Genomic DNA, 8,733 nt, shown 5'->3' on the forward strand with positions numbered 1-8,733 from the left:
TGAGAAGAGAGGCATTGTTTTAAGAAAAGCAAATAATGTCTTAGTATTATTACAATCATTGTTTTGACCCTGTGGACCACCTGAAATTTTCTCAGGGATTCCCATGGATCCTTAGACTGCACTTTGAGAACTAATGCTCTATGCGTTTGCTTATGCTATTCTTCCAAGCCATATGCCTCCTCTTTATCTACAAAAAAACTCCTATTCATGTTTCCAGGCACTAGAAAGAATTAATTGCTCCCTTAGCTGTATTCTCATAGCATTTTATACAAATGCCAATCAGACCACTTATGATGTGATATTATGACTGCTTATTTAAATGTCTGTTTGTTGTTGTTTTTAGACTATGAATTCCTTAAAGGGGAACCATGTCTTATGCATGTTTTCCTCATTTTCCAGCCCCATACCTGACATTCTACATGTATGGAATGTAAGAATTAATTCAACCAGTAATAAAATAGCTCCCATTCATTGAGTCCACAATATATGTTAGGAACCATGTGTAAACTATCTCAAATTTAATCCACATAATAATGCTATGAAGTTGGTACTAGTACTATCAATATTTTTTGAGTGAGGAAACTAAGGCTTGCCCAAAGTCGAACAGTTAGCAAATGGTGACACTAATGGTATTAGCATCACTGCAAGAAATATGGAGATAGCAAAAAGTAGGAAACAGAGTCTTTGCCTTAAAGACGTGTACAACTTATTTTGAAAGACAAGATGTATTGCACAAAGGAAAGGCAAATAACAATATAGAAGTTAGCTAACAGAGGACCACAAAGACCATAATTACAGAAATGCCTACTTAGTAGAAATGGCTACTTACCCAATGATTACCATTTAGATTCAAACTTTTGGAGAATATGCTTCTATCAGAAAACCCTTGTTTTAGCATGCACTCCAGATAAATATGCATGTATTTATAAATTATATATTTACTATTGCACTAATCTGTTACAAATGTACAAATATATATTAATATACTCAAAGATAAAACTTACAAAGAAATTTAAAAGGATCTTAAAATATATATAAAAAAACATTCTTAAAGATTTTTTCAGCATGCTGATGAATCATACACTCCACTTTGGAAGCAATTCATCTAGACTAGTGGTCCTCAACTATGGCTGCAAATTGGCTCATCTGGGGAGTTTTCAAGATAGTACACTTGGGTCCCACCTCCAGGTGAATTAAATCAGAATCTCTGAGGGGCGGTACACAGGTCATGGGAATTTCTTACCCCTTCCTCTGCAGCAGGGAATTCTAATATGCAACCAGAGATGAGAATCACAGATCTAGCCAGTAAGCACTGTGGCACCCATAGAGACATCAATGGACTGCAGGCAGAGAAGATGATATTAAAACCACTTCGATATTTTTACATGGAAGTATTGAAAAGTTCTGTTTGTGAAGTTAGGCAAGCTGAATTTTTAAATTCCCCCTTGCCTATATTAGTGCCCATGTTTTGATTGTTTGAAACAGTACCCATTGTGGGTGTACATTGCTTGTCAAGGTCTGGGAATGAGGAGCCCTGAGTTGTATCCTGTGCCTGCCTAAGAATTTGTGCTTAGCCCTTGGGCTAGTTTTCAATCATGGTAGTTATGGGGGTGATAGTTTTCTGTAGTTGCTCTCAAGAAAGTACATTTTTAAACTCAATATATAGGCCTGCAAATGGAAGCATGAAATGTTTGTTCTGGAAGGCATCTTTTAGAATAGCACCCTTGTTTCATGTATGAGGAAACTGAGACCCAGAGATGCTAAGTGGAGCTAGGTGAGTTATGTGAGGCAGAGCTCTGAGAAGAAAGGTTTAGGACATTGGATGGGGGAGGAAGAAGAGGCTGATTGGCATCAAATAGTTCTCAAATTATGCTATAGAATTCCACCTTCATAAAGTGCCTCAGCCATTCTTGGGCAGGATGTATGGGCAGAATGGGGTACAGTACCTACGGCTTATTTATCCCAGGCTGATCACATCAGCTCTAGAGTTCGGGTTAAACATTTTTTTAACTAATTCCGTAGAAAATTCTCAAATTTCAAAGTTAAATAGCTCCTCTCCCTTGAGCTCTCTGCTTCCTCATTCTTGGATCTGCTTTGAATGTAGTGATCCAGAACTTTCTCTGTGAATGAGGAGGTTAACCTAGATGAGTTTTGAGGTTCCTTTTGACCCACCATGAAACTTCTGGGTCTGTGTGCATTTCTAGATAATGTCATCCAAACCTGAGGACATTACTAAAGCACAAAATTGTGTTCTAATAATTGTGTTGCCTTAAGTGTAGAAGAGATATTCTTGCACAGTTTGCATTTGAGAATACAGACGCTTGGGCCCATGGGATTCTGGGGCAAATGAGGTCATACTTTACCTTGCCTGCTCAACATGGATCATTATAGGTGAAAGACAGCACAGCTGGGAGCTGCTGGACCCCAGGGGGACAGTGTCATGCATAGACCAAGAAAACGTCCCGTTGATGACTTGTCAAAGCTTATTTCATATGGTTTAAATTGGGTTTCACGAAATGGAAAACAATACATGAAGCCATTCTTGTTCTTCATTCTTCAAAACGTGAAAATATTGGGATGGTTCAAATGTAGGAGCTAACATGACACTTCAAGACCCTTTATGCCTTTTTTTTATGCCATGACTTCCAGTTGTCCCTCGCCTTGCCTTCCTCACCACAGCCACCTAGGGAACCGAAAATGGGCAAACAATAACTAGCTCATTGTCCTAAGAGTTTGCACCCAACCTACTTTATGTAGTAAGCACTCATAGTGTCCCTGAGTTAGATGAAGACACTGAGGCACACAGAGGATAGATAACTTGCCTAAGACCACTGAATTCAGAGGCAGAGCCTGAATTCGTACTCAGGCAGTCAGTCTCGAGTCTGTGCTCTTAACGACACACTTTACCATCTTTTTGATGACATTGTCAGGGATGACACAGAAGAAAAAATTCATATGTTTGTGAACATATTAACGCTTTCATCATTACTTCTGATACAAAAATTTTAATTAAAAAATAAAATTACATTTATGACCTGTCAACTTGGTGAAGATTTCAAATAGTAGCCAGTATTGAGATGGAAATGAGAAAATGGAATTTGCCCCGCTGGTGAGAGTGTCAATTTGTACAGTCCTTCTGAAAGAAAATTTGGCAGTATATAATAATGTATCCCTTAGATACAGCATACTCTCAGATGCAGAAATTTCACTTCTATGAATTTATCCTAAGGAGGATTTTGGACAAGTTCACAAAATATGTACAAAATTTATGCAAGAACTTTGTTTAAAATAGCAAAAAGTTGGAAACAATCCCCCAAAATTGGCAATAGGTTGATTGGTTAAATAAACCATGCCACAACTTTAATAAGGAAAAATATGCAAATATTAAGAATGTAATAGAAACATATTTACTAACATGGAAAGATGTTCAAAATAATTTTAAGTTTAAAAAGGAAATTGTTTTTAACTTAAAACATAAGTTTATATTGATAGTAGAATTAAAACGATTAACAAATTTCTTTGTACTTTTTGGTAATTTTAATTTTTCTACAATGTATTACTTATGATATGTAAAAAAAGAAAAAGAAATATAGTAGAGCTTGCCTTAGCACTGGAAAACATTTTTCATGTGTGCAAAACAGGTAGTGACTCTAACCAGAGTGGAGTCAAAGTAAAATTGATAGCTAACATTTAATGAGCACTCATTATGTGCTAGGAGTTCTGCTAAATACTTCTAATTATTTTTCATCCTTACAACTGTTATGATGTGAGCTCCCTTAGTCACCTTTTTTACAATTGAGGAAGAAGAAGCACAAGGAGATTAAATAACTTGCTCCAAGTTCATTGAGGAGGCAGCTTCTAAGGGATGTAAATAATTTGTAGGATTCAGAAATAAAGGAATAAAGTTGGCCCTTGGGTGTTAAGGCACCATCTCCTGGGGGAAGGAACATTAGCTAGTTAGCACAACAAAGAGGATCAGTTTATCTGGTTAAAAATAAAACCATTCACTGAGATTGAGCCCTAAGGGAACAGGGAATGGGTAAATAACTATATTGTGTGACTTCTAACCTTGCAGTTAACTTCTCAGCAAGATAGAAAGTGCTTTACTGGTAGTTTTTTGTTTTTGTTTTTATTTAATTGGGTCTGCTGCAAGGGGTATCCCATCTAAGGAGGAGCCTGAGAGTAAGTCAATTCAATTCAATTTTGGTAATTTAGAGATTTTGCTTGGCTTGGCATGTCCTCCCCCACTCCCCTTCCAATCCTTGTCTCTCTAAACCTTGATCTCTCTACATCCTTGAGGTCTCCATCTTTGGTATCTTGCTGTTCCTCATCATTTAGTGGTTGAGATATATAGACACAAAAGTCCTAAATGCTGTGCTAACTCTGGAAATTCTAAACAATGGGGCCCTGGAGATGGTAGCACAGTTAGAGAAGGTGGCTAGACACTCTCTTTAAGTTGGGCTTACATAGCACTCAGCACAAGAATGAGAAAGGATCAATTGTGTGACTCAAAGACTGGGCCATTGATAAGTGACTTAGTCCCAAGGACAAGTAATGAATTAGTGAACAGGCTACAAAGAAAATGTGCCTAGTCCCCTAATACTTGGGCTTCTGCCTAACCTCAGGGTGTCTTCCAACACAGAGGAGTTGCTTTCACTGCTGGGATAACGACAGTCAATATTCTATCTCAGATGGTGGGAACCAGGATCTTGAAAGGACAGAGCAACCGTCATGACTGTCATTCTTTTGTTCATGACATTTATGTTCCTGGAACGTCTCTACTTATTCTTCCTTCCTTCATTGAAACCCAACTCAAGGGCCCCTCTCCTGTAAAGAATTCTGTGGTGCTACCAACTGAGAATGATCTCAATATACCTGGAACTGCATGAGAAGCTTGCACTGTTTCCTTTACTGTGGCTTTTAAAATAAGTTTTATAGTTATATTCCTCTTGCCTTAAGGGACAGGAACTCTATTAAATAGCAACAATGACAAAACATCATCAAATGACTAACATGGCTCAGGCCTATTTATTTCGATAGAGAGAAGCCCAGTGGTTTAAAGTAATCATTTATCAAACTAAGCCTTCAGTACATGAGGCTGCAAGTGGTTTGAAAAGTCCAGAGCATTGAGAACCTATTCTATGCACGGGGTTAATTGGCTTCTAGCTCCAGACTGAAAGACAGGAGATACTGCTTGTAGGCTTGGTTTGCTCATCACTGAGACATATTCTCAGTTACTTCTTAGAGCCTCAGTTCCCACATCTGTCAATGGATACAGAGCCACTCATCCCTAAAAGAATTATTATGAAAACAAAATAAAATAATAGTAGTGAAAAGGCCTTTAAAAGTTGAAAGCACTTGGTAAACCCAAGGCATTATTTAGCATTATTGTAAACCTCAAAGTGAATCTTATTTTGTAGAAGAGATTGCACTTATAAGGGTGGGTGGTCAATACCTAGGATTCTCATATGATCAATGAGATCAACTATCTGTGGAGATGACATCCACCAAGAAAAAGCCTGAGTGGCTGAGTAGGTGACAGGGAGATGAGGAAGCTCATATTCCACCAAGGAAGAATATTAATATTGCTGAAAAATTTTCCTAAAATCCTACCTTAAGCTTGATCTGTGAAACAGATTTTTCAGAAAGAAGAATGGGACAAGTAAGTTTGAGTTAGACTAAGTCAAATAGGATTTTCACTCACAGCCAACATGACTTTTCAGAGGGGAGAGGCAGGAAGTGCTAATCTTCTCAAGGGCAGCAACCTGGCCAAAGCTGAAATTCAACCCATTGTATTAGATCTGACTGAGGAAAGTACATGTTTATGGTCTGAGTGGAGTTTCTGAAATGAGAACCAAAAGAGGAAGGCTTGAATGATGTTTATCCAGCACTATAAAAAAGGTGACTTCGATTTTGATTTGATTCTCAGTCATGAGAATTTCAGTCCTAGGGAAAGCTGGAGAAGCCAGAGTGTATTACGAAGAAGGAGATGAATCAGGCACACTTGGGTCTGGGGGAAATCTCCCTCCAGACAGCTGCTACCTTTGACCCGATTCTAGGCTCACCCACCAGCCTTGATCCCCTACTCAGCTTCCAGGCATGGGATAATGGGAGCAGTCTAAAGGATGGACAGCAGCACCCAAGAGAAAAAGACCATGAATTAAAAATTATTAAATCAGTGTTCACTTTTCTTATTAATTATTAAGGGTAAAATAGTACATACTTAAAGTTTTAAATGGAAGAAATGCAGAGTGATAAGTGGATACTCCTTCCCCACCTACCCCCATGCCATTGACACATAGTATAATTTTACTACCTGGAAAAACAAAATGACCAAGAGCCAATTCATAATACTCCATAACTATTTAGCCAGTTCTCTGTGGCTGAGCATTTAGGTAGTTTCCAGTTTTTCATCATTACAATAAGTTTTGCAATAAACTTGGACATTTATTTTTGTGCAAGTATTTTCTGTGATATGGATACACAGAAGTGGAATTGCCGTGACATGTAGGTAAATTTACAATTTGACTATGTACTACCAAATTGCATACCCTCCTCGCAAACAGTACCATTTCTACTTCTACCAGGAGTATACGAGAGTTGCTTATGAGTTTGATCAGTTGGATCAGTTGGATCTGCCTGAGACAGATCATGTACAGCAACAACGAAATTGATTATCTGGACTGCAGAGTCTCAGGAACTTGGTGATGAAAGAGCTGCTCCCATGTAGGGTCCTGCCTAGGTGGTCAGCAGTTCATGCTAAACAATGTTGACCTCATATCTCTCTTTAATGTAGACTGGACCATATTATGGCTCCCAAAGTGTATTAGAAAGACACTTCTAGTTGATTAGAAGTGAAAATACTTTCTAAATGATTAGAAAACCTTAATCAATTGCTATTTTGGGGAATTTTAAGGGACCCTAAAATATCATCCTGTTTTTTGGCCCAAGGTCTGAATCAACAAGAACGGGGCAAAAAAATAAGATATGTGAGAGAGGCAAATGATTACCTTTGTTATTGTTAAAGTTGCCATTAAGAACTCGAGTGCTGCATAAGTAGGTGGTCTTCCCCATTGTTAACTCTGGCATTATAGGAACCACACTCAGTCTCAGGTAGCACTGGACCATGGATGATCTCCTTACAGGCCAAGGAGAAAATTCACTGATAAATTCATTAGCTGGTGGAGAAGTATCAGGAGCACATGCTGTGTGTGAGTGTGCACCCTCCCCGAGGAAGGGACTTGACAACCCATGGCTAGTGTCCCTTTGAACACTCACCAATAAGATTATATCTCCTTTCCTTCCATGGGGAAGAATAAGTGCGGAGATAGAGGGAAACTAGGAGCACTGCAGTAACGGTGCTCCCATCACAAGAACGAAAAATCAGGAATAGGAAGATTTCTTGCCCTTTCTGCTCTCCCTCCACTTTTCCCAATAGTTGTGCCTACCTAGAATGTTTAGTAGGAAAGTGGTCCGTGATTGATTAGTAATGTCTGCCACGAGTGTGGGTGGGGGAGTTATGGCACATTTGTCATACATTTTCAATCCTGCGGTAATTATGCAATGAGTAATATGTGGTTAATATAAAAGTTAGGTGTGATCATGTCTTCTAAATTATAAAAGGGTTTCACTACAGATCAACCACCCCCACAGACTTTCTGTCTGTATTTTCTAAGTGTTCTGAGTCTCTCTTCTACAGTAGCATGGAGAGATAGTCTGCTCCCAGATAATTCATAACAGTCTAGGTCTTTATACCTCTTGGTGCTATTCCCAGTGCAGAGCTGGTATTTTTATTGTAATGGTTCATAATTATGGACTCACATACCCAAATCTCCAGCTTTTACACTGGGGTAACAGAGGCAGAAAAGAAAAAAGAAAAACAGTATTTGCCAAGTGGCCAAGGATAAAATTGGCACTGGAAAAATTAGATTTTCAAGCTATTAAGAATTTATTGCAAACAATGGCGCTTTTAAATAAAATGAAGCTAATGTTGTCTTTCTAAACACTTGGCACTTTCTACTTTGTGCTCTTGTTGATGTACTTTCTCACAGAAGGAATTTTTATTTATTTATTCTAGTTTTTGTATGCAGATACTTTTCACTTGCAGTACTACGGAGAAAAGAAATTTTTTCCTTGATTGGGTGACTTTGATGCTAAAGAGAGGAGCCAGATATGTCAGTGTCCAAGTAAGCTGGACTTGAAAATGCATGAGTTTCCTAACAGAAAAATAATAGATGCTGGGTAGGGTGGAGTTAGGGGACAGGATGCGATGCATTAAGAAGAAATATTGAGAATACAAAAAGAGAAGAGAACTTTTCTTCAATTAACATCTTTCCTTATAGATACTTCATTTTTTGTCCCTTTCCCGTACAATATGCCACTTGTAGTGTTTCCCCTCTTAATTATTATTAATTTATTCATGTTGACTCAGTTTTAAAACTGTTCATGACTGAAAGAAAAAATCAGTATCTGCTTACAGTAAATAGAAGGTAATTCTCAAAGTAAGTACAATGGAAACAGAATGTTATTAAAAGGTTTTTAAAAAATAAAATTCACCAATGAAAAACAATTGAGGATAAACCTGATAAGCTTACAAATTTCTACATCTAGAATAAGATTCTTCATGAAAAAAGAGATCGATTTATTCATAGTCAGTGATGTAGCAATATTTAACTCATTAGTGCTTAGCTCCACTTTAAATAATGTCATTGTCTACAGTTTGGGAAACAGACT

The sequence above is a fragment of the Propithecus coquereli genome, unplaced genomic scaffold, assembly GCF_000956105.1.
Source record: "Propithecus coquereli isolate 6110/MARCELLA unplaced genomic scaffold, Pcoq_1.0 Scaffold115, whole genome shotgun sequence".
Lineage (NCBI taxonomy): Eukaryota > Metazoa > Chordata > Mammalia > Primates > Indriidae > Propithecus > Propithecus coquereli.